This window comes from Vombatus ursinus, unplaced genomic scaffold (assembly GCF_900497805.2).
Source record: "Vombatus ursinus unplaced genomic scaffold, bare-nosed wombat genome assembly UNPS02014801.1, whole genome shotgun sequence".
NCBI classification, from domain to species: domain Eukaryota; kingdom Metazoa; phylum Chordata; class Mammalia; order Diprotodontia; family Vombatidae; genus Vombatus; species Vombatus ursinus.
The window spans coordinates 21,900,685-21,928,609 of NW_020954579.1; the positions used below are offsets into that span (position 1 = coordinate 21,900,685).

The 27,925-nt window shown below is 34.7% G+C and overlaps 1 pseudogene; it reads left to right on the plus strand.

Moving 5' to 3' along the window:
- Positions 1-244: 244 nt before the first annotated feature.
- The window catches only part of LOC114051175, a 74,785-nt pseudogene continuing 47,104 nt past the window's right edge, over positions 245-27,925 (plus strand).

The window sequence follows — 27,925 nt, forward strand, 5'->3', positions numbered from 1 at the left end:
AGAAAACTGGAAAGGTAGGAGGGGTCTAGGCACTTATTCACGTAGTATCTTGCTGTTAAAATATGACCTCTTCGAGAGTTTTTGTTTTTCTTTGTATCCCTATCACTTAGCACAGTTACTGCCATATTGTAATTGCTTAACAAAAATATAATTGGTTTCACGTATGTGATGTTATAGGCAAGTAGAAGCTACATCCCATGAGGCCTCAGCTATAAAAAGCACAAAGGGCATAGAAGTTTACGGCATGAGGTATGGAAGTTTCCAGAAAAAGACAGGATAAAGAGTAAGGCAAGAGGAGAGGCAAATTCACAGCAGTCTCTCCCAGCTCCCAACCCCAAATAGAGAGGTTTTTTTTAGACTTTTCATGCCAGTCTAGTCCATTATTTGTCAATTGTACGGTATTCCCCACTAAGCCAAAATTAACGAACTAGAAAACAGATCATTGTTATGAGCATTTGAAAAGATATGAGGTAATTATGATAAAATATTCCAAATAGATCATCACTATGAGTTTATTACAATATTTCTATTTTCCTCATCACTGGCTTGATGCTCAGCCTAAACTAAAATAGTCCTGGGAAAAGGCATGCTTCAGGTCCTACTAATTACTGTGTTTACCCCAGACATTTAAAGACAGTATGACAATTCAAAATGGGATTTTGTGGAGAAAAGGCCACTAAAGTAAGCAAAGCTTCTATTCCCAAACATAAATACAAATCCACATCTATCTTACCATCTACCTCTCATAAATCTTTTCACAACCAGTACCCCTGGCTTTTGCTCTTTCCAACATTTTGTTTTTTTCACATCCTCTCTTAAAATGGTGCACATAATTTGCTTGTGTTGCTAACTTGGGCAAAGAAAACTCCCTCTCTATGGCTTTTTCTTTCCATGTACCTCCTCCTTATAAAAAAATAAATAAAATAAAATAAAGTATATATTTTGTGTGTGAAATAGTACAAGGATAAAAATTATATATATATATATATATATATACATATATATTTCCCCAATTACATATTAAAATAATTTTTTATATATTTTTAAAGTTTTGAGTTCCAGATATTATTCCTCCCTCTCCTCTTCCCTCCCTGAGACAGTAAGCAATCAGATACAGATTATACATGTGCAATCATGTAAAAGATTTCCATATTAGTCATTTTATAATAAAAGAAAAAGAATGAAAGAAAGAAAGTGAAAATAGCTTGCTTTAGTCTGTATTCAAACAGTATCAGTTCTTTCTCTGGAGTCAGATAGTATGCTTCACCATGAGTTCTTCATTGTGTTATATTGCTGCTACTGTGTACAACATTCTGCTGGTTCTGTCCACTTTACTCTGCATCAGTTCATGTAAATCTTTCTAGGTTTTTCTGAAATCCACCTGCTCATCATTTCTTATAGCACAACAATATTCCATTACAATCGTATACCACAACTTGTTCAGTCATTTCCAAATTGATGGGCATTCCCTCAATTTCCAATTCTTAGCTACCACAAAAAGAGCTGCTATAAATATTTTTGTATGAAGAAGTCATTTTCCCTTTTAATTATGTGTTTGGGATATATAACATTTTTGAAGCAGTTTTCCTCATGGAGCTTATAGTCTGCAAGGTCAGGAAAAAAATTAAGACCATAGGTAACCAAAAGAATGTTATATACAATAAGAGTAATATTGTTTGAAGAACAACATTGAGCAAATAAGTCATTTAGACTATTATAACCACCCAAATTAACTATGAAAGACATGTGAAGGAAGACACTATCTGTATCCAAAGAACTAATAAATAGACGTACGTATGAAATGATGTTGCATATATTTTTCGACACACTTCTGTCTAATGGCAGCCATCTCTAGGGTGAGGGGAAAGAGAAAAAAGAAATTTACATAACTTTATTATAAATTTAAAAGGAATAGCAAGTTATATACAATAAATTTGCAGTTTCACATGCAATCATCTTTTTTTAAAATTATACCACGTTATGGAAATGCTTGTTTTATTCCATAAATTAAAAAAATAAACTTTAAAAATTTTACAAAGAAAAAAGACCATAGGTATTTTACAATTGCAAGCAAAATATATAATCTCTAATGTTCACAAATATATGTCAAATTAATATGTCTATGCTATATCCTAACAAAACAGTTTTCTGTATAAATTCATGGACTTTTTTGCCTGCATTTTTTATTTTTCCTCTTTGGTACTTTTGGAATTATTTACCATCTCCATATTACATACTAGCCATACTTTCAGGAGTGGGGAACCTGCAGTTTCAAGGTCATATGTGACCCTCTAAGTCCTTGGGTATGGCCTTTTGACTAAATCCAAACTTCACACATTTTGCACTCCCACATTGCATTCATGAAAATGGGCTTATAATGGCCATCCAAGGAAGCATGAACAGGAGCTTACAGAAGATTCCAGGGATACCAGCAATATGCATAACTTAGGGATGACAGGCCTTGCACTTTGAGATGGCAATAAGTCACCTTATTTACTACTGGGTAGAAAGAGTTGTTGACTCTGTAACTTTAAGAGAGTAAACTGCCCTCTGCCCTCTCATCTCTTCAGGTTTGTGTCAGAATTGTGTCAGGATCATCGATCATTGTCAGGATCACTGGACGGATGGGGAGAGGAACCATTGCCCTTTGCTCATGTTGGCTATTTGGTAGCTATGAGTACACAGAATCAAAGCTCATGTTTTGTCTAGGCAAGCCTGAGACTGCCTGCTCCAGCTGCCTCTTTTGTGTTTATTTACTGAGTATAGTTGATTGAACAACAATCTCAAGATGGGTATGTTCAGTATTGCAATCCAGGGCAGCTAGGTAGTTCAATGGATAGAATGCTGGGCTTGAGGTGAGAAAGACTCATCTTCCTGAGTTAAAATCTAGCCTCAGACACATACTAGTTGCGTCACTCTGGGCAAGTCACTTAGCACTGTTTGTCTCAGCTTCCTCATTTATTACATGAGTTGGAGAAGGAAATAGCAAACCACTACAGTATCCACAAAAAAAAAAAAAACCAAAAAAAAAACCCTCAAGTGAGGTCACAAAGTATTGGACATTACTGAAAAAAGAGTGAACAACAACCACCTTATCCAGTGTTCCTGAGTCCTCAGGTAGAGCAGGCAGTGACTTCTCTAAATCCACTATTCCTTTTCTCAGAGGAGAATATGACTACTGGCCAGAGATGAGCTCAACCCCTGGCCTAGCTTAACAGAACAGATGGACCTAGAAGGAACTCTTCAGACAATACAGTAAAGTGAAATGTAAAATGACTTCAGCAGTTCTACAGCTGCCCTATACCTGAACTAGGGTTTACACTTAGTATCTTTCTTTTTTCCTCCTTGGGGAAACCCTAGAAATGAAACAAAACCTAAGCTTTAAGTAATTTCCCGTGGGTTTAGGAGTGAGCCCATAAAAAAAAAAATCAAATACACAATGAGGCAAAAGAGTTCTCTTTGAAGGTCAAGTTCCCACAGGATTGAACCTGTTCTGCTTCTCATGTATGGATCCAGAGCTGAGAAGGACTCCTTGATGGAGCTTAAGAGGACAACCCCTAGAGAACAGCAAGTATCGTTTCTATTTTATCATTGTTTTATTTTTACTTATTTTTAAAATATATTTTATTTTCTCCCAATACATTTTAAAGCAATTTTTTTTAACATTTGCTTTTTTTTAAGTTTTGAGTTCCAAATTCTATTACTCCTTTCCTTCCTCCCCTTACCCCTCTCTGTTTCCCCATTTCACCAGACCAGAAAGTGCAGGGTCTACTAATCCCAGTTCCACAGGCAAGAGAACTTTTACCTGCTCTGTCTTTCTTGGGCATTTCTAGGAAAGCTTACATTAAATTGATACTCTAGTTTTTTTTTCATGTAAGTTTCTAGAAGTTCAAATTTTTATCTGTGGGAACCCAGAGCTACAGTAATAATAGCAGGTCAAGTGTTCTTGATCTCCCTTAATGCTAATGCATTAGAGATTATCATGAATTTGTTTGGCATATATTTTGTCTGTACATAGTTGTTTTCGTGATATCTCTCCATCAGATTATGAGTTCCTCAAGAGCCAAGACTGTCTATTCCCTTTCTTTGTTTCTTTCATGTTTAGTTTGGTGCCTGGCATACAGAAGGCATTTAGTAAATGCTTATTGGTTGACTAACTTTACATTTTGCTAAGCACTTTCCTCCAACAATCCCCAAAGGAGGTGGAATACAATTACCTCTCTTTTATGAATGAGGCTAGTGGGGCTGAAAAATGATATAACTTATACAAAGTCACTCAACCCAGGTGAAAGGGTTCTTTCCATTCTTAAATTTTCATGGAGCAACTTGTCTGGATTTCCCTTTCCTGTTCTCCCTTCCTTCCTCCACCACGCATCATACCCAACCTTGTATTATATAAATCTGTATACATATTATATTTCCTACCTCACTAGACTATATGTTTCTTAAAAACAAGAACTATGTATTTAAAAAAAACTTTATATCTTCAATAGTCAGCTCATTTAAAAAAACCTATATCTTTTTTTTAAATCATCATCATTTCTGAATATATACTTCTCTCTTCCCCTATCCAGTGAGAAATCCTTTGCAACATAGAGAAGGGGGAGGGCAGTGGCAGTTTAGCAATCCAATGAACAGGTCAATCAAGCCTGACAGTATATATACAATATTGTACACCTTTAGGTCCCCACCTCTCTACAAAAAGGGAAAGGTGGTGAATTTTATCAACTGTTTCCCAGAACCTCATCATAATTATACAACATTATTTTTTTTCTTTTGGTTTATATTATTGTAATCACTATATGTGTAGATTACCCAGTTCTTCCCATGCTTCTCTGAATTCATAGTAATTGAAAAATGTAGGGTATATTATTATTCCATTACATTCATCATAATTTGTTTACCACTCCTCAATCAATTAACATATACTTTGTTTTCAGATCTTTGTTATTCCCCCTCCCCTCCCACACACACACAGAGAAACAAGGAATGGCATAAATATTTTTATTTATATGGAATTTTTTGGTCTTTAAACTCCTTGTGTTACATGCCTAGAAGTGAGATTTCTGGATCAAAAGATATGAGCATCTTCATAACGTTTTTAGCATAATTGCAAATTTTTTTTCAGAATAATGGAAGTAATTCACAGCTCCATTAGTAACATATTACTGTTTATGTCTTTCTGAATCTCCTCCATTGTTGGCTAGTCACAACCTTTGTCTTCTTTCTCAATTTGCTCACTGTGTAGTGAAACCTAGGGGTCATTTTGATTTGCATTTCTCCTTTTTATTAGTGATTTATTTTTTCATATGATTGTTAGAAGTTTACAATTCTTTTTGAGAAATGTTTGTTCTTAAGCTTTGACAATGCATCTACTAAGGATTAGGTTATGTTACATTTGTGTTAGTTCTCAGTACATATTGAAGATTAGATAGATCCTTATCAGAAGCATTAAATGTGAAATATTTTGTCCAAGTCAATACTTTCTTTTATTACCCAAGCTTCATTAATTTTCTTCATGTAAAAAACTTCAATTTCATGTAATTGACAAGCTCTATTTTATCCTTGGTGATCACATTTAACTTTCACTGGGTTAAGAATTTCCCCCCAGTAATTACTAGGAAAAGGAATGACTCATTCTCTTCTAATTTTCTAATGGTATGACTTTATATTCAGTTCAGAAAAGCTCAAGCTAATTTTCTTTGTTATTATAACCTATTTAATTGTATCCTAAGTTCACTAGAAAGTCGATGGAATGCTGATTTGACAATATAAGGAAAGTGATTCCACAAAATTAGGGATTAAGCATTGATATATACCTTCTATGTGCCAAACAATGTGCTAATGTGCTAAGTGCTTTTTTTTTTCTTTCTTTCTTTTTTTTTTTTTTTTTACAAATATTATTTCATTTGATCCTCACAACAACCTTGGGAGGTAGGCACTATTATTACCCCATTTTACAACTGAGAAAACAAAGGCTAACAAAGGTTAAGTGACTTCCCAGGGTGACATAGCCTGAGTCTAGATGTGAACACAAGTGTTCCTGACTCCAGTCCCAGTGTCCAGGGTCCAGTCCCACTATGTCACCAGCTACTTCTGTCTTTGGAATTAGATGCTCTAGACTCAAATCCCAGCACTACCACTTACTCCGTCTGTGATCTTGGGAAGTTCAATTAACTTATTTGAGATTCATTTTCCTCATTAAAAAATGAAGGAAGAGGGCAGCCAGGTGGCGAAGTGGATAGAGCACTGGCCCTGAAGTCAGGAGGACCTGAGTTCAAATCCAGCCTCAAACCAATCATTTGACACTTACTAGCTGTGTGACCCTGAGCAAGTCACTTAACCCCAACTGTCTAAAAAAAAAGCCCCAAAAAACAAAAAAAACCACATGTATGCTAAAAATTCAAAATTTCATTAAACAAATTTTTTTTTAAAAATGAAGGAAGGGTCTAAAATGACTTATCAATTCCCCTCTGGCTATAAATCTATGATCCTGGGTTACTTCAGCTCTCTGATGACTTCCTAATTTGTAAAGTGGCAATTATAATACTCGTTCTACTTCACAGAGTTCTTTTAGGGGAAATGACTTATCAATAGAAGTTATTGTCCAACAATTTGTTTTCTACCTTGCTATCTGGATGAGAAGAATGAAGGATGATTTCCCTTTTGAGTCTAGATCCAAGGAGTGAGGTTGAAGATAAGTGAAAACAAAATTGGCTTCCACAAAATCTCCCTTCCACTGAGAAGTTCAATTATATAGGAAAAGATACCTATCGAGAGAACCATATCTTGCAGAGAGGTCAAGAACTATGAGAACTGAGAAAGGGCCACTATATTTACCAGTAAAGGGATAACAAGTGACTTTGGAGAAATTGGTTTCTGGTGAATGATGAGCCAGAAGATTTAGAAAAGAGTGAGGAGAAGAAGTAGAAGCATCATCTGTAGATGACTTTCTCAAGAAGTTTAGGTAAGGGGAGAAGACACTGTATGATAGCTAAAAGAGGTGATAGGGTCCAGTGAGGGTTTTTTAAAGATGGTGAAGACATATAATGAGCACCTGGGTGGCAGAGTGGATAAAGTGCTGGTCCTGGAGTCAGGAAGATCCAGGTTCAAATTTGGCTTCAGACATTTACTAGATATGTGACCCCTAGCAAGTCACTTAACTCTATTTGCCTCAGTTTATTCATCTGTAGAATGAGCTGGAAAAGGAAATGACAAAAACACTTCAGTATCTTTGCCAAGAAAATTCCAAAAGGAGTAACAAAGAGTTGGACATGACTGTACACAACTGAACAACAATGAAGACATATCATCATTTATTGGAAGCAAGGAAGGAACCAGTAGATTGAGAGAGAATGAAAATTGGAGAGAAATTGGGGATGATAATGGGGATAATCTATTGGAAAAGATGGTAAAGATGGGACCAAGGATGCACATTGCTATAAACATATACAATGTTCTCTTGGTTATGCTCATTTCGTTCTTCATTGTTTCATGCAAGTTATCTTTATTTTTCTAAGATCTTAAAGCTTATCATTTCCTATAGCGCAGTAGTATTCCATCATAATCATATACCACAACTTGTTTAGCCATTCCCCAATCAACAGGTATCCTCATAATTTCCAGTTCTTTGCTACCACAAAGAGAGATGCTATAAATATTTTAGAATGTATAGGTTCTTTTCCTTTTTTTCCGTAATCATTTCTGGAAACAGACCTAGTAGTGGTATTGCTGGATCAAAGGGTATAGGCAGTTTAATAACTCTGGGCATAATTCCAGATTACTCTCTAAAATGATTGGCTCAGTTCACAGTTACACCAACAGTAAGAAAATAATTCTTCTATGTTGGTATCAATTGAAATAATAGAGTATAAAATACCAGCACATTCAGAGATCATGGGGCTTTTAACAACTGGATTAAGTTTTTGCCAGTATATTCCAAGTGTATCATTCTAGTGAATGAGGGTCAGAGATAAAGGAATGTACTATTTTCAGAAGAAATTGACTAAATAACCTCCATGAGTGACAAATCTTACTTGTCCTTGGATCCTGTAGCTTCAGTAGGTACACCTAGAAAATAACAAATTAACATTTGCCAATTTTTTGTTTGTTTGTTTTTCCCACTTTCAGCAATGGAATTAAAATGCACACTGTGTCTTCAAAAGGTGCTGCAATGGCCAAATAGAGCCCAGAACCTTCCACAGGTTATGCAAACAAGAGGCAATACAGATGACTGCCAAGTTAATACTTAAGGGTTGGAAAGGATATTTTGCTGTCTCTTTCACTTTGGGTGGAACAGGAAGCAGAGATTTCCTGCTCTAAGGCTTGTAGTTCCCTTAGTGTGTGTGTGTGGGGGGGGTCATCAGGAGAGGAAAACTAAAATCCAGAAAAATGCTAATAAATTAGCAGGTCATTTATTTTAATAAATTCAATGGAGTGATGATCCAACCTGGAAGGTATTCACATAGGGGAAGTTCTCCAAAAGATCACAAAAAGCAAAATGTTCTCTATAATGAGGTTTTGAGGGTCCACAGCCCCAAAGAAATCTCTCAAGAGAAGGTCAAGATGGAGTAGCTTCAAATTAAGTCAGTTATGTTGGAATCAGTGAATCACTTGTTGAAGATGAGTGGATTACAGTGGGATCTACATGCAATTGGGCTCATGAATATGGTGGTACTGGATAAAGGGTGGGGATGGTGTAAAGAGGAATTTTATTTCTTCTAAATCTTTGTGTTTGTTTTGGCAACAATTAAAAATCAGCAATGCCTTAAGCTTATATTCTACCCAAAGAGTCAAAATGAGTCAAGTATGTAATTTTCAAACAAAAATAAAAATGAGATGCAGTCATTTTTAAAAATCTGGGTTTCTTGGACCTTTAAAGGAATACTGAGAATGTTTTTAACCATCATCTTATGGTACGCAAAATTATGCACCCAACTTGCGAAGTAGGAACATAGATATAGAGCTGGAAAAAGATTAGATTTAGAGATTATTGGTACAATTTCCTTTTTTTTTGTTTTACAGACAGGTAAATTGAGGCAGAAAAAGTTTATGTGACTCAAGAGACATTATAACATGGGAGAGTAAGCACTTTAAGTCAAAAGATTTACAAGGATTAAGAAGACATAAGATATCTGCTACACACACAAACACACATACACATACAAATTAAAAAAAAACTTACCTGAAAAATAATTAAAAGAGAAAAACGTGATTTCAAGTCAAGGCAACACATTTATTTAGCACTTACTATGTGGCAGGGACTGTGCTAAGCACTGGGAACAAATAAAACAAGGCAAAAAAATTGAAAACAAAAATATGGTTCCTGCTTTCAAGAAACTCAGTCTAATGTGGGAGATAGCATGTACACAATTAGGCATAAAAAAAGATTATCTTGTAGATGGTGAAACCTTAGCTGAGATTTGAAGAAAAGCTAAGAACAGGCATGGAGAACAACCAATGTATGTGGGGAGGGTGGATAGTGATGGTGGTGGGATATCAAACAAACAAAAAACCTGGGGTTGGGAGATGGAGTATTTTTTGCCAAGAATATGAAGAAGGTCGATGTGAATCTGGAGAATATATGGAGTATAGAAAGGTAGTAAAGTCAGAATACTGGAAAGGAAGGAAGGGGCAAAGTTATGAAGGGTTTTGAAAGCCATTGGGTTTTATATTTGATTTTGGAAGTAATTGGGTAATTGGTAGGGTATTTTGTTTTTGTTTTTAAATAAATGGAGATGACATGGTTAGACTTTTGCTTTAGGCAGATCATTTTGACAAGGCATAGAAGGTAGATTGGAATGGGGAGAGACTTGAGGCAGGAAGATCAATTGCAGATTATTGCTGATAGTTCACATGTGAGGTGATATGTGCCTCACTGAGGTGGTTGCAGTGTCAGAGGAGAGAAGATGACATATCTGAGAGATATTATGAAGTTAGAAATGACAAGACAAGGCAACATATGGGATATAGGAAGAGAAAGAGAGTAAAAACTCAGGGATGATACATGGTTTTTAAGTTTGGGGACTGGACAAATGGTGTTATCTTCAGTAGTAAGAGAGATGTTAGGAAGAGGTGTGGGTCTGAGGACAAAAGATAATTAATTCAGTTTTAGACTTCTTGAGTTTAAAATAGTTGTGGTATATGCAGTACATAATAGGAAGAGATGTGAGACTAGAGGTCATGGTTGGAAAAATAGATCTGAGAACCATTTGCAGAAAAACAATAATTGAATATCCTCATTTCTCACCTGGCAGCACTACTTTGAGACTTCTATAACTGAATTTTCACCAAGTTCCCAGGAAGCTCATTATCAGGATAACCTCATCATCCTGTAAGATCTCATCAACTTTGACCACCTCATCACTACCCTCAGCTTCTCTAATTTGGAGGGTAAGGCCATGAACTCCATTTAAGAAGAGAGTTGAGTTCAGTTCTCACCTGGCTGCACTACTTTGGTATTTCTCTCAATTCTCTGAAATTTGATATTTCCCTCCATCATACCCCCAAAACATGCATGCAGAAAGAAGAAGTTCAAGTAATAAAAACCACGGTAAGGAACACACTAGATCTGGCAGCTATTTCTAAAAACAAGAAAAGCTCTTGGAATACAATAGTCCAAAAGGCAAATGATGTAGGCTTACAACCAAGAAAACTTACCCTGCAAAGTTGAATATAATCCTATAGTTTAAAGAAAATAGATCTTTAATGATGAAAAGATGAGAGTTCAGTGGGAACTTTTAGTTATACACACATGAATCCAGAAAAACCTAGAAAGATAAATGTATTTGAGTAATTGGAAGAAATTATATGATAAGATAGTGTTAATGTTTTAAGAAGAGGACAAGAAAGAAGTATCCCATCAGAAATATAGTTTATTCAAAGTGTATTGAGAGTTAAATAAGAGGAGAAAAAAAATGTTCAGGAGTATGTGAATTGATTCTATTCTGAGTGTTTGAAGAGGGGAAAGAAAAGGCAGGGTAAAGCAAATACATGGGTGTAGAAAGGAAGAAAAAAGGGGTGGGACTTGTATTTTTCATTAAAGTGCGTAAGAAAAGTATACAACCATGGACAAAAAAAAGAGTGAGAATCAAATGACCCTCTTTCTTATAAAGTGGACGAAGGATGGTTGAACACACACAAAGTATAGAACTGCATCAAACTCAATTGGGAAATAAGTGAAGATGGATTAAGGAGAACTTAAGAAGTACAATAATACTTGGAAGGGAATAGTCAAAAGAGAAACAAATTTCCTGATCCTGAAAAATGAAAGGGAGGGTAGCTGGGCGGGGGTGGGGGGAATGATAAAAGCAAAGAATTAAAATATAAAGAGTACTTTAGCTTGCTTCTTAGACACAGTTGAGGAATGTTGGAACAAATTGTGGTATATAAATGTAATGGAATATTATTTTATAAGAAACTATGAAGCGCACAACTGAAGAGAATCCTTGGTAATATGAACTGATGCAGAGTTATATGAACAGAACCAAGAGAATAATTTCACCTGCTAAGAGCCATTTTCCTATGTGATGGAACTTGATACTATGATTGGGTCCTTTGCGGCTATCTTGTCTGCCATATTTGATGACCATGTTAGGGGCATGTTGACAAGAGCTCTCTCTGCTACCATATTATCCATCTGTTCTTCGAGATAATTTATATCACATAGTTATGGGCAAGGGTCACATCTCTTCTGATCAGGGGACTGAAACCTAACCTGCAATGGATTACAATCTTGGTCTTGAGAGGCATCTTAGATTGTGGCACAGTTGGACTTTACCCTTCTGGGTCCCTCTGTTCTGTCCATTTTATGGTGCTGAGAGTAACTAAATAACCCACTCCAGGAATGTTACTTATGACTTGGATTTTGGCTGAGAACTTGAACAAATATCCAATAAAGTTCCTATTCATAAAAAAGATAGTGAAATTATAAAGAAAACTCCAAAAGACTTAAGAATTCTGATGAATGCAATGACTAATCATATCTACACAGAAGACCCATAATGAAGGATGTTACTCACCTCCTCATAAAGAGGAGATGGAAACAAGATACAGTGACATACATTTTTGGACATGGCCCTTGTGTAGATTCATTTGGCTTAACCATGCTTGTTTGTTACAAGGTTAGATACTTATTTGTTCTCTCTCTATCTCTCTCTCACACAGGAGTATCAGGAGATTTGCAAAGATGGTGCCAAAAATAAAAAGACCATTTTTTTTTCAAATGCAGAAAAGAAAACAAAAGGAAGCTCAGAAAGAAGCATAGAAAACTAGGGCAGGTTTAAAAAGTAACACATAAAATGTGAAAAATCAAGTGGTAAGAAATGGAGGAAGTTTCAAATTGAATTCTTTTTTGTGATTTGTCGTACATGTGGAAATCCTTTTTTTTTGGTGTTTAAACTCAGAAAAAAAGAAATTAAATTATGAATGTAGGGAAACAAGAGAAGACAGATAAATTGATGAAAAGCTAAATAAACAGAACCAGAAATATATATATATATATGAATGACTAAAACAATGTAAATTAAAAAGCAGCTATAGTAAATCAATCAGAACTGAATGCTATGAACTTTCGACCAATCTTGGCTTCAAAAAGTTAGAAATGTACTTTCTTTTTTCTTTGCAAAGGTGGCACATGTAATGTTGGATTAATTTTGCTGAATTTTTTTTCTCCTTTTTTGCTCTTTGTCATAAGTAACACATAAATGAGAAAAAGGATTAATTGCTTATTATGTGTAAATAACTTATAACAATAGCTAATGTTTTGTAGCATGTTAAGTTTTGTGAATTACTTTACATATATTGTATCATTTGATCCTCACAACAACCTTATGAGATCAGTGCTATTATTGTCCTCAATTTTTATGTAAGAAAACTGAGGAAGATAAAGGTTAAGTGAATTCCCCAGGGTCACACAGCTATTGTTGTTGTTATTCATCCTTCATTTTTGAAGGTAACCAATGACATAATGGGTGATGACTTGACTTACTTGTGAATTTTATTTAAGCAAGGCAGAATTGTGCAAAGTCATCAGCCTCACTCTCTTCTTGAGTAGTCAAAGTAGTGTGTGTCCTAGGCAGGATTTGTACTCAGATCTTCCTGACTCCAAGTCCAACAGGCATTCCAGTCCAATGTATGCTACCTAGCAGACTAAGGGAGAGTTGTCTAGATGGGAAAGGGAGAAGGATATATTAGGAAATGTGTTCAATGTAAAAACAAATGGTAGTGATATGGATATGGATATTTTAATACAGATATTGATATCTTTCTAGACCTATAGATATCAGTATCTATATCAATAGACTGATATAGATGCATGTAGATCTATATAGATGGGCAAAGATAGAGAAAGATAGATAGGTGATAAATACATAGATATAGAAGCAGAAGGTATGGGTCATTTGGCTCCCATTTCAAAAAGAAAAATTAAAAAAACCTGAAATTTATTACAGATGCCTTTTCCAAATAACATCAATATTTCTTACTAATTAAAGAGACCTCTGAGTGAAGGTTATGAGGTCATAGCCTTGTGGTTTCCTGTTTGCAAAGACTGAGAGTTAAATCTAATTAGACTCAGGAGGAAAGGTTGTCCAGGGAATACATTTGTAAATATGTGAATGTGCATTGAGGATACAAAGGTAAATTAAAAAGACTTGGTAATATTAGGCCATGTGATATCTGTGTTTGTCTACCTCTGCATTATAGAATACCTGAAAATCCAACAAAATAGCTGGATTACAGGATCATTTCTGCTACGTGCCTCAAACACACATGAGATCATCACTCCAAAGGTAACACTACCTTTGCATTGTGCAAAATAAATAAACCTGCCAAACAACATTAGAGGCCATTCAAGTAATAACAGAAGGAATATAGGTGTGTGCATTGGCTTCAGTATAACATTTACTTTCTGTTTTGATGTTTATAGTTTGGAGGCATTTACTGGCATTTGATTATTCAAAGTTCTCTTGATTCAAGTGGATAGGGCCCAGAAAGTGTTGTGCAATCTGTATCAGTCATTCCATTAAATAAAGCAAATGATCCCAATTCATGAATTCCTGTTAAACAGCTTAAAGACACAGGATCCTGTTTAGGATGAATAGGGGTTAGAGAGGAGAGAAGATAAAAGGCAGAACTGTGAGTGTAGGAGGAGGGAAACCTGACTGAGAATCCAGTTGTATTATAATCCTACCTCTATCACTAACTAGTAAATGTATCCCCTCTCAGATCCTTGATTTCTTCATTTGTAAAATAAAAGCTCTAAACTAGATAGTTCTTGAGAACCTTCCCAGCTTTTAGTTCCTCTATGTTTTCTAAGAGTTCAAGGAGCTCCAAGTTCCACTTAAGCCAAATAGGGTTTGAAGCCTCCACTCTCTCCAAGGTATTTAAAAGCTTGTGATAGAACTTATCTGGGCAAAGGGAAATGAGAAAGTTTTGGTTCTTTATCCCAAGCACCTAGTAAAGAACTATCACTTAAGTAGAGACTTAATCAATGTTTCTGTAACTGAATTGAATTCTTATACCATACTACAGCATATGTTAGCTAACTGCTCCATCAGATCAGCCATCCCTATCATTGGTTCCAAATCTACACTATTTATTCATTTCATACTTATGTAGTGCCTGTGTGTATGTGTGTGTGTTTGTGTGTATGTGTGTATGTATTTATGTGTGCACGTGTATGTGACAGTGCTTGGTTCTAGGGGAGATAAAGTTGTTTGCCTTTATGGAACTTAATGGACTTCCTTAGTTATTGCCTATGGCTATGGAAAATACATGGTGAACTTTTTAACTTTGTCATCCCTTATGAGAGAAAGCATTCTTTTTCTACTTGTAAAGCTATGGGGCATTTTAATATCATGAATTCTAAGTGATACTATATTCATTTAATTTGCTTAGACTTATACAAGTCAATTGAATTAAAAAACAAAACAAAGCAGAACAAACAAAAATAACAAAAAACCTTGAACCTGCTTCCATCATACCATGTAATAAAGCGTACTCTTTATTTCTAGGGTATTTGGCAATTTTTTTTCTAACTTTTAATGACTAGTTGATAGTATAAACTCATTCTCTTGAATCTTATTGATTCTAAATGAATTTCATTTACATACATGTACTATTAAGTTTACTTTGACACTGTCCATGAAGCATGGGTCTAACTGAACAGTATAAATACTATATGGTAATGTTTAGTCTGTTTTCTTTTGTAGGCTATTTCACACACTTAAAAATCACTTTAGCATTTTCATTTGTATGCAAATAATCAATATGCTAATTTTGAATGAGTCATCTACTTGTAAGTCATCACAAGAAAGTAATAAAAATGAATTTCTTTCCAAATACTTTATTATTCAGGCTGAATTCATACACACACACACACACACACACACACACAATTACATATGAAGTTAATAAGTCATACCAGTCTCACCTCCCTCACTTAGTTTTAATTAATGAGATAATATTGTCCTTCCACATCATATATTAGCCTTGTTGGTATCTATATATTAGTAACTAATTCTTACATCATAGTTATTTCATCTGACCTTTTTTTTGCAGTTTTCAAAGCTTTAAAAGGGAATGTAATATATGTTATATTATGTTATTCTGGGACATTCTGCCAGCCCAACCTTGTATATCAAAGAACATAGAGGGAACCTCACACTTTTTCATCTCCCTTTGGGATTCTTCAGTGCTATGCAAACCAATACGTGGTAAACACACAAAAGGATATTATCAATGAACCCAGACCATTTCACAGCCTACTCTGACTCTGTTTGGTTCTGTTTTGAGAAGAAGCAGCCAATGTTATAATCCTAAAAAAAAAAAAAAAACCAGCTCTGGGAAGATTCTTAACAGTCCAGAGTGGTTAGGTTACATTGGTGGTTTTATACTGAGAATATGCAAAGAGCTCAAAACTTCTACAAAATGCATCATTCTAGGATAAGCAGACCCCAACTATCTTTGAATTATACCAATCAGGAGTAAGCAATATACATATGAACAAGAGGACTGGGAGAAATCCTTTGGTGCTACAGTAGAGGATTTATCAACCTTATTGGCTATTTCTGGCTATATGCCCTCCTCCTCATTTTAGAGGAAGTCACTGAGTTTTACCAACCAACATCAAGTATGGTTAACTCTTTCAATCAATCTATGAATAAACATTTATTACGTGTCTACTGTGTTCCAGGAACTGTAGTAAGCAAGGAGCATACCAAAAGAAAAAAAAAAGCCAAGAGTCCCTGCCTTCAAGGGGCAAAGCAATCTATGTACAGGATAAATAGGAAATAATTAACAAAAGGAAGGCACTAGAATTAAGTGGGGTTAGGGAAGATTTCCAGTGAAATAAGGAATTTTAGTTGGGACTTAAAGGAAGCTAGAGAGTTCAGTAGTTAAAAACTGAGAAGAAATTTTAGGACACAAAAGAATTGTCCTCCATGACACATACTTAATAATGGGAGCAGAACCATCCCATTTCAATTTGTTTATATATGGATATTCAGCACTATTTCCAGAACCAGAAAGAAGCAGTAACCCAAAATAGTGGATACAGTGCAGGAATCCAGTGAAATAGACTTGGGTTCAGATTCTCCCTTTATACTTTTAGTTGACATGATAAAAACCATTGATGATTTACTCATTTTCTCCAAGCCATTTCAGCTATCTACTTTTCTAATCCCTATCTAGCCCCCCCCAAAAAGAAATAATATTCCAAATATAGAATAATTATGGCTAACTACATAGGAGGAAGAAAAAGACAAAAATAAGAATAAAAAACCCACATAAAATTCTGAGGAATTAACGTAAAGGTACTCTGCTTCTTAGAACACTCACTCAAAAAAAAAAAAAAGAACACTCACTCCCTCATCAGTGGCAGGGGTACAAAAGAAAGCTTGCAGATTTGTGCAAAGGACTGTGTTTTTTCCTGATGATGCAAAGACTCTGCTGGAACATCCTCACCCTGAAAGAAGGGTAAAAGCTGATTCTGTCCAATAATATGGATTTGAAGTAGAAAGAGGAGTCAAACAGGCTAAAAAACTATGATGAATTTCATTGACCCTAAGTAAGGGATCTTTTCCAAGGTTGCAAAGACTCTGCCCCGAGAACAACTCCTGTAATACACCCAACCCTGCAAAAAAAAAAATCAGCAAATGATAATTTCTTCCCAGTAAAGAGTATGGAAGGAAGAAAAACAAAGAGAGGGATCAGGATGAGGTACTATCACAAGTAGCTTTGTTTTATACCTAAAAGGAAAGGTATTGAAGCGCTGATGATGCCAGCACTCATCATATTTTTCCCCACCTTGAAGAAACTGAGGCAAATTTATAACCCAGCCTTGGTGGCTTAACTAACAGAAAGTAAGAAACTCCAAAAAGTAAGGGATGACAGAACTTTAAAAAATTGAAATGCAAAAGAAAGTGAACTATTTCCTGACGGAATATAGAATCCTGTGGCCTCCTAAGAGAGGATAAGGCAGCAACCAAAAGAACAGATTCATTAAAAAAAATCCATGAAAGAGGAAATTAGGAATAAATTTAGGTCAGCATTTAGAACTTTTAATTCATTCATTTTTAATATTTCACTTTGTGGATAAAAAATTCAAAATTGTGAATTATGTGACCAATAAAAACTTGGTAACTTTCTCCATGTCCCTTTAACTCTCTAATCCCTCCCCACCAATATAAAAAGGGAAGACTTGAGACACCAGGGTGCCTGGGACTCAAGCCTAAGGGTGGTGTTGGATTTGAACCTTAAGACTGTGTTCTATAAGATTTGAGGTAAGCTATGAACCTAATCTCCTACCTCTTCCCAGAGACTGAGGTGGTATGAAAGAGGAGTCAGTTTTCGTATTTATGATTATACCTTTCAAAGTAAAATTTTATTTACAAAAGTTAATTCAATTGTTAAATGGCTAAATAGAATTGCAGTTGAGGGACTCAGCTCCTGTCCTTAGGCACACCATCAAAGTGTACTGGAATCATTTGCCTCTGCAATATTATTTGAAGAATAACTGTGAACAACTAAGGTATTCTGAATATTAGAAATACTCAAATCAGCTACAAAGGACCCATGAAGGAAGATGTTATCCACCTCCAGAGAAAGAACTGATAAATAGAAATTTTCATAGTAGGATTTTACACTTGTATGCACGTATGTGTGTTTGTGTGTGTATGTGAGTTTGTGAAATTGTGGCCTTCTGTAGTTTGGAGTGGGAAGGGATGGAGGGAGACAATTTGGAACTTAAAATGTAACAAATAAAAGAAATAAATTAAAGTTTAAAAAAAGAAATACCCAGGTCTTTGTATTTCATTAGGTTCACTTTTTTTTTTTTGGTATAGTTTTAGTTCTCTTTGGAAATATTCACCTTTCCTTCTGATTTTGAGATTCTGTTGATTTTTCTGTTTGTACTCTGGGCTTTTTCTGAAAGTTTTCCTCCTTCAGTTTTTTGTTTGTTTGTTTGTTTTGTTTTGTTTTGTATAACACTGACTACCTTTGTCCCCAGGTAGGTTACATTTTACCCTTCCCCCAGAAAGGTCTGGTACCCTTAAGGAGCATTGGAGGTGTCTAGGCTCATATTCTCATCAATTTGCTAAAGTCTTCTATGTATTTGAGATATGACTTTATCATCCAAGAAACTGTCTGTAATTTTTTTCCCTCAATTTTCCGCTTTTCTTCTAATCTTGGCTACATTGGTTTTATTTGTACAAAAACTATTTTTAACTTAATGTAACCAAATTTATCCAATTTACATCTCACAATGCTCTCTCATGTTTATTCATAAATTCTTCTCTTGTCTATAAGTCTGATAGGTAATAGTTTCCATGTTCTTCTAATTTACTCATGATATATCCCTTCATATCTAGGTTATATATCCATTTTGACCTTATCCTGGTAAATGGTATAAGATATTGACCTATATGTAAATTCTGTCTGGTGCTTTCTAGCTTTCCCATTTTAAAATAACCAAATAGTGAATTCTTATACCCCAAACTTAAATCTTTACATTTGTTAAACACAAAATTACTTATATACACAACACTGTATTATATGCCTACTCTGTTTCACTGATTCATTTTTTTAAATTTCTTAACCAGTACCAGATAGTTTTAATAATTACCACCTTATAATACAGTTTAACATCTAGCACTGCTAACCCTCCTTTCTTTATATGTTTGTCATTAATTCCTTTAATATTCTTGACCTTTTGTCCTTCCAAATGAATTTAGTTATTGTATTTTCTAGGTCAGTAAAATAATTTTTTTGATAATTTAATTGGGATGGTATTGAAAAGTAGATTAGTTTAGGCAGAATTGTCATTTTTATTATATTGGCTCTGCCCACTTATGAAGAATTAACATTTCTCTAATTATTTGAATCTGATTTTATTTGTATTGAAAGTGTTTTATAATTATGTTCTTGTAGTTCCCGAGTTTGTCTTGGCAGGTATAACCCCAGGTATTTTATGGTGTCTATGGTTATTTTAAGTGGGATGTTTCTTACTATCTCTTCTTGGAAGGTTTTACTGGTAATATGCTGATAATTTATGTGGGTTTATTTTATATCCTGCTACTTTGTTAAAATTATCAATTGTTTCAACTAGCTTTTTAGATGAATATCTAGGATTTTCCAAGTGTATTTCATATGATTTGCAAAAAGAGATAGTTTTATTACCTCATTGTACATTCTGATTCCTGAAATTTCTTTTTCTTCTCTTATTGCTATTGCTAGCATTTTTAATACAGTATTGAATAATATTGGTGATAACAGGCATCCTTGTTTCATTCCTGATCTTACTGGGAAGGCTCCCAGCTTATCCCTGTAACAAATAATGCTTGCTGATGGTTTTAATTAGATACTTCTTATCATTTTAAGGAAAAATCAATTTCTAGCTATGCTTTTAAGTTGTTGTTGTTGTTGTTTTTTAATAGTGAGTTGTATTTTGTCAAAAGCTCTTTTTTCTGCATCAATTGATAGAATAATGATTGTTAGTTTTGTTACTGGTATAATCAATTATATTAATAGATTTCCTTATGTTAAATCACCACTGTATTCCTGATATAATTCCCACTTGGTCACAATGTGTAATCATTATGATATATTGCTCTGGTCTCCTATTGTTGTTGTTTAGTTGCTTTTCAGTCATGTCTGATCCTTCATGACCCCATTTGGGGTTTTTTTGGAAAAAAGATATTAGAGTAGTTTGGTATCCCCTCCTCCTCAGATCATTTTACAGATGGGGAAACTGAGGCAAATAGGACTAAGTGACTTGCCTAGGGTCACACAACTATTAAGTGTCTGAGCCCAGATTTGAACTCATGAAGATTGGTTGAGATTCGACACTCTTTGTACTATAATATCTTGCTGCCCACTGTAGCCTCCTAGATAGTATTTTATCTAGGATTTTTGCATCAATATTCATTAGTGAAATTGGTCTATAATTTTCTTTCTCTGTTTTTGCTCTTCCTGGTTTAGGTATCAGCAACATATTTGTTTCATGAAAGTATTTTTGTAGGACTCCTTCTTTGCCTATTATTCCAGATAATTCATTTAATATTAGAATTAGTTGATCTTTAAATGTTTAGTAGGATTCACTTGTAAATCCATGTGATCCAAATGTGTTTTTCTTAGGAAGCTCATTTATGACCTGTTCAATTTATTTTTTTTTCCAAAATAGGCTTATGTAGATATTATTCTCTTTCCTCTTCTGTTAGTCTATTCTAGGCAGTTTATTTTTGTATTATTCTATTCCACTTAAGCTGTTAAATATATTGGCATATAATTGAGCAAAATAACTCCTAAAAACTGCTTTGATTTTATCTTAAGTAATGACATCCTTGCCTTTTTTTAAAATTTTTGACACTAGTGATTTAATTTTCATCTCTCTTTTTTAAAAAATCATATTAACCAGTGATTTATCTATTTTGTTAGTATCTTTTTCATGATACCAACTCCTAGTTTTATTTATTAATTCAATGGTTTTCTTACATTCAATTTTAGTAATCTCACCTTTAATTTTTAGAATTCCTAATTGGGTTTTTTCTTGGGGATTTTATATTTGTTCTTTTTCTACTTTTTTAAGTTCATTCTCAATTCATTGATCTGCTGTTTTCCTGTTTCATTAATGTAAGCATGTAGAGATGCAATTTTTCCTCTGATTACTGTTTTTATGCACCACATAGGTTTTGATGTTATCTCATTATTATCATTCTATTTAATAAAAATATTTATTATATTCATGTCTTGTTGTTTAACCCACACATTCTTTAAGATCAGTTTATTTAGTCTCCAATTAATGTTTAATCTCTGTTTCCATGGTCTCTTATTAAACATAATTTTATTGCATTATCATCTAAAAAAGTGTTTAATATTTCTGCTTTTCTGCACTTAATTATAGTTTTTATGCCCTAATATGGGGTCATTTTTTGAAAGGTATCATGTACTGCTGAGAAAAAAAAAGTATATTCCCTTCTTTTCTCATTCAATTCTCTCCGTATATATATTATATCTAGGTTATCTAAGATTTTATTCATCTCCTTGACTTCTTTCTTAATTTTTTTGTTAGATTTGTCTAATTTTGAGAGGGGAAAGTTGAAGTCCCCCTCTATTATCATTTTGTTATCTATTTTCACCTATAATTGAGCTTTTCCTTTAAAACTTTGGATGCTAAAGCATTTAGTACATATAGTTTTCATATTACTATTACTTCACTAGTTATTACTTCATTACCTATTAACATAATGCAGTTTACCTGTTTATCTCTTTTAATTAAATCTATTTTAGCTTTAACTTTGTCTAAGATCATGATTGCTACCCCTGCTTTTGTTTTGATGCTGAAGCAAAAATAATTCTACTCCAACTCCTTATTTTTCTTTTATGTGTATCTCTCCTTTTTAATGTTTCTTATAAACAGCATGTTGTCAGATTCTGATTTTTAATCCATTCTGCTCTTTATTTCCATTTTATGGATGAATTCATTCCATTCACATTCAAAGTTATAATTACTAATTATCTATTTCCTTCCATCCTATTTTTCCTGTTTATCCTTCTTTCCCTTTCATTTTACCCTATATCTTCTCAGACATCTAATTTATTTCTCACCTAATCCCTACCTCTGTCTCTTTAATCTCTACCCCTTGTAAGAATCTTTCCCTTATGTTCCCCTCTTGCCCTTCTATTCCTTAGTCCACTCACCCTCCTAAGACTCTATACTTTAACCTCTCTCCTTACCCTCCTATTTCTTAATTTACACACCTTCTCAGAGTCCCACCCTAATCCTATCACCTGGCCCTCCTATTGCTCCGTAAGTTATAGATTATAGAATATATATTATATATTATTCCCTCCTTAACTCAGTTCTGATGAACATAAGGTTCTAGCACTACCATCCCTCCACCACTTCCTGCCCTCCAATATAACAGTTCTTCTAGTCATGCCTTGTTTGTATGAAAGAGTTGCTCCATTTTACCTCTCCTTACTCAATTTTATTTTTTAGGATGATCCCATCATACTCAATTCAATCCCAAGCCTTCTATCTATGTATGATCTACCCTAGTAATGATAACATTCTTAAGAGGTCCAGATCTTCTCTCATATAAGAAGCAAACAGTTTAACCTTATTAAAGTCCATATAATTGGATTTTATGTTTGCCTTCTTATGTTTCTCCTGATTCTGTTAGGTCAAAGTTTCTGTTCAATTCTGGTCTTTTCTTCAAGAATACCTGAAAGGAAAAACCTGGAAAGACTTATATGAATTGATACTGAGTGAGAAGAGCAAAACCAAGAGAACATTGTACACAGTAACAGCAACATTGTATGATGACTGATTTTGATAGACTTAGCTCTTCTAAGCAGTGTAAGAATCTAAGACAACTCCAAAAGACTCCTGCTGGAAAATGCTATCCACATCCAGAGAAAGAACTTTGGCATCTGAATGCAGATGGAAGCATACCATTTGCTCTCCTTTCCTTTTGTTATTTGGTTTTGTTTCTTTTTTCTTGTGTTTCCTTCATTAGGTCTACTTCTTTTTTTCATCATGAGTAATGTGAAAATGTGAAAATATGTTTAATATGAATGCATAAGTAGAGCCTATATGAGAGTGTATGCCATCTTGGGGAGAGGGGAGGAGAAGAAGGTGGAGAAAATTTAAAACTCAAAATCTTATGGAACTGAATATTGAAAACTAAAAATAAATAAATTAATTTTAAAAAATAAAAGAATAAAAATCATAATTTTCAGATAGTCCAATAATTTTCGTATTGTCTTTCCGTAACTTTAATCTATTTTCCAGGTCAGTTATTTTTGTAATAAAATGTTTAACATGCTCTTCTATTTTTTTTTATTCTTTTGAATTTGTTTTATTATTTCTTGGTGTCTTATGAACTCATTCACTTCCCCTTGCCCAATTCTAATTTCTAAGAAGGTATTTTCTTCCATAACTTTTTGAATCTCTTTTTCCAGTTCATTAACTATCTTTAATTTTTATACATGACTCTCATTTTTTCACCTAATTTTTCCACCTGTCTTATTTGATTTTTAAAGTCCTTTTTGAGTTCCTCTAGGAACTCTTTTTTGGCTTATGACCATTTTACATTTTTCTTTGAAGCTTTAGAAGTAGCCATTTTGACCTACTGCATTCTTCTGAGTTTGAACCCTGATCTCTATCAATATAGTGGTTTATGGTCAGGTTCTTTCTCTTTTGCATACTCATTTTTAGCAGCTTATTTCTTGGCTATTAACTTTATGTTAGAATTAGGCCATGAGGTGTGGGGGATAATGTCTCAGGCTCTAGGGTTTTTGTGCTGTTGTTGTCTGAACTCTGTCTGAAGGTCTGACTCAGGTACTCCTCTCTGCCCCTGCAGGGCCTTCAGCAACACTGTTGCCACATACACTCTTTATTCCCTGGTGTTCCTCCAGATTCTGTATGCTTTAGCCCACCCCTCTTACAGGGACAAGCTCTGTTACCACACTCACCATCATGTACTTGCTCCTCCTGACCCACAGTAATAGCTAATTGGTTAGTGCACCTGAGGTCTGTGTCCTGCATCAGTCCTCTAACCCCAAACTGTCAGTGGGGCAAAAGTTTCTGAAGCTAAGGCTGCCCCTAAGATTAGTTTTTTGTTGATTTGGAGGTATCTATCTGGAGGTATTATCTTAATGTTCAAGCCAAGTTGATGTCCTTGCTGTGCCTAAATTCAGCATTCCTTCACCAGATTACACCTTTGCATAGACTAGCATCTATCCCAAGGATGCATTCCAATTCTCCTCTGCCTTTCACAATCCCAAGTGTCATTCAAAACTTTTGCTGGATGCCCCTGAGCCATCTCCAACTACCGTGTACATACTTATCTGTGTGCAGCCTTTGCCCTCCCTAAGTCATCCTTCAGCCTGCAGTATCATTGAAAACAAAGGAAAACAAATGTTCAATAATACAGTAAATCCACTCACAGAATTATACAAAGCATCACTGACAGGGCACTTCAGTGATGATATGTCTGTTACATGTAGGATATAGTACTCACGCATCCCTAGTATGGGTATCCATAATACACAACAATTATTCACAAAAAATAAAGCAAGTATAATTAACAAACATTGCAAAGCTACCTAGCTATATAAAATATTAGATTATATAAAAATAAAGCATGATTGTAGGTAATAGTACACACACAATTAGACAATAAAGCAATAGACATCACTGTAACATGAGTACAGCACAGAACACAAATGAACATAACAACAAAATAATATACAATCAAATGTAAACATGCAACAATTAACATGTAGTAATAAATATATGACTATAGGTAAGGCACATGGGCAATCTCTTGTATCATCACCTGGATATTTGTGTAACTATTCCTATATGTTTACCTATATCATCATAAATTAGTCTATTAATGACCAGAATCCAGTTCCTCTGTCAGTGACCTCTCTACTTCTTTATTTGAACTAGAAGATTGTTATAAGTTGACTATGAAGATCATTATAGACTTGTTTACCTATGGGGTAGAGCAGGAAGGGAAAAGCAAGGGCAGATTGAGATTGGCTATCACTATGTTTTTGCTCAGTGGAATATGCAAAAATTCAAAACCATAAACACATTCTCAATAATTTTAATGCATCTCTATAATATATCTATAATACATTTAACATGGAGTAAAATTTATTCCAGAAATGCACAGATGGTTCCATATAAGCAAAACAACATAAAATATTTTTTAAAAACTAAGAAATGATTTGATCATTTCCATTAAATGCATAAATATCCATAAAATCACTGTCCATTAGTGATAAAACCCCAAAGTAAGCTAAACAGAGGGAGCCTTTATTTAACATAAACAAAAAAAATTTACTTAAAACCAAAATCCAGCATTACAGACAATAATAAAATACTGGAAGCATTACAATTAAAAACAATTTAAAACAAACCTATTCAACATAGGTTTTAGAAATGTTAGCAAGTGCAATAATACACGAAAAAGAAAATAGAAGTAATTTGGAATATCATTATTTATGTAAAACGTGGATGTCTACATTCCAAAGGGTTCAATGGAAAGCACACATGCACAAACACACACACACACACACATACACACACACATGAACCATTTGCATTTTTACTGTCATTTATTTAGTTGTTTAAATCACGTCTGACTCTTGCCCCATTTGGGATGTTCTTGGCAAAGATACTGGAGAGGTTTTCAATTTCTTTCTCCAGCCCATTTTACAGATGAGAAAAACTATGGCAAATAAGGTTAAGTGACTTACCCAGGGTCACACAGCTAGTAAGTATCTGAGGTCAGATTTGAACTCAGGAAGATGAGTCCTGATTTTCTAATCAGAATTTATAATCTAATTTTCAATAAAAAAATACATTTAACAGAATTATCATTTCTTATTCTTCAACACTGAGCCTCTTTTAGGCAGCCTTAAAAGATATTATTATTTTTTCTTCTCCGTATAACACCTTTGACTTTTTTTGAGCTTATAGTTCACTGAAAAAAAATTCTGAACTTTTTCAGATGAATTACTGTGTAGACACACAAATTGTATACTTTATTAGGACCACCTAAAATATGATTGCTGCAGTACATTGCATTTTGCTTGGATTATAATTGTTACACATCTTTCGTGATGTATTTAAGGAAGTTTATAGTAGCTTACCAGAGACAAGAAGCCAGATGCAAAGTTTTGGCATCTTAATTTACTGTCTTTATGTCTTAAAGCCACTATATGACCTTTTCTTCCCAGGCAAACTATCAATCAACATGCACATATTAAGTCAACCCCTGGAGTATAATTTCATCTACTGAGATATTGATTAAGTCAGCAAATATTTGAGCACCTACTGTATACAAGGCACTATGTACAATTTGCAACAATAAGTTAGTTCTTCTTCCCTAATACACCCTCCTCCAAAAGAATGATTTCTTTTATGGAGAGGGAGAGAGGGCCATATGCAACTTAAATGTTTCTCACCTACGGCTATTTTAGTCTTTGGAATTTATTTTATTTTTCCACTGAGCTGTACTATGATTTGGAATAGGAAAAGGAGAAGGGGGTGGGGAGTGGGCTATTTCTTACTGGATCCAGTGAATTCCAGGTATCGGTGATACCCCATGCCTTAAATAAACCTGGGCCTTCAGCTCCAGGCCTCATTTTTAAAAGCGGGGGGAAGGGTTGTCTGCAGATGAAACAGATGCCAGATGGAAACTACTTTCCTGACTTCCTCCAAACATCCTTGCAGCTGTTACTGTTTCCCTGATTTTTTCCAGTGAAATTTTTAGGCCTCACCTGTTGACATGCATGACAGGGTTTTCCCTCCCCCTCTCAACTTTTCCTTTGGACATAAAGGAGGGTGGGTGCTTAGGGAGCAAATTCAGGGGTGACAGATCTGGACATGCCTTTGATATGGATTGAAGGAAGCAGGGAATCTGGGGAGGAGGGAAATGAAAAAAGGGAGCAGGAAGATTCTAATCACTGCACAGCCTTTTCTCCAGAAACTCTGAATGGATAGGGTTGTTGCTGGACTGGCAGTCTCAATTGCTGTACTTCCAGAGAGTGCCTTTTCATTGCTCTTAAAAATAAAATAAAATTAGAGTGATTTTTCCCAGCTTTGGACTTTAACTGAGGGCTTCCCAGTTGGGTGATCCACACCATTGAACTTTCACAGAAACAGACATGAAAGCTTGGGACATAATAAAACAAATGGAAGACAAAGTTTGGAATACATCCAAGTTGTAATGGACAGATTCACTTGGAATGGAATTAGCAGTTAGAGAAAAGAAATGTCAATGATATAAGGAAAGGGATGACTTTCTCATCTGGAACAGGTACATGGCAGTAGCTGCATGTCTGAATTGCTGGAAATCAGTGTTTTGAGAGGGATGCAGGGGGATTTTAGGAAGTTAATTATCTCTGTTGACAACACTAATGTTTTTAAATGTCCTCATTGGCCATTATATGGATAGTTTTCTATTATCTAAGAACATAACGGTGAATGATAGAAGTTAGGAGAGAAAGGATTGGGGAAAAAATGGCAGCTAGGTATGGTGGTATACAAAATCAATGGTTGCTTCTGAGAAGTCTGAGGCTGACAGATCTCTTGAGCTCAGGAGTGCTGAATCACAATGGGCTTTAGCTGATAACATTTCCTCAATGAAGTTAGCAACTATATGGCCAGCCTTTGGAATTGTGGTGGGAAGGGGGCTACCAGAAGGAACAAAATGGCCCAGGTTAAGAAAAAAAAAAACAACAGAGATGATCAAAGCTTCTGTGCTAATTAGAATGGAACTGGGTCCATGATTATCCTCACCATTTACCAACTAGATGATATAAAGAGACCCAGTCTAAGAAAGGAAAAAAAAGGAAGGAAGAAAGAAAGAAAGAAAGAAAGAAAGAAAGAAAGAAAGAAAGAAAG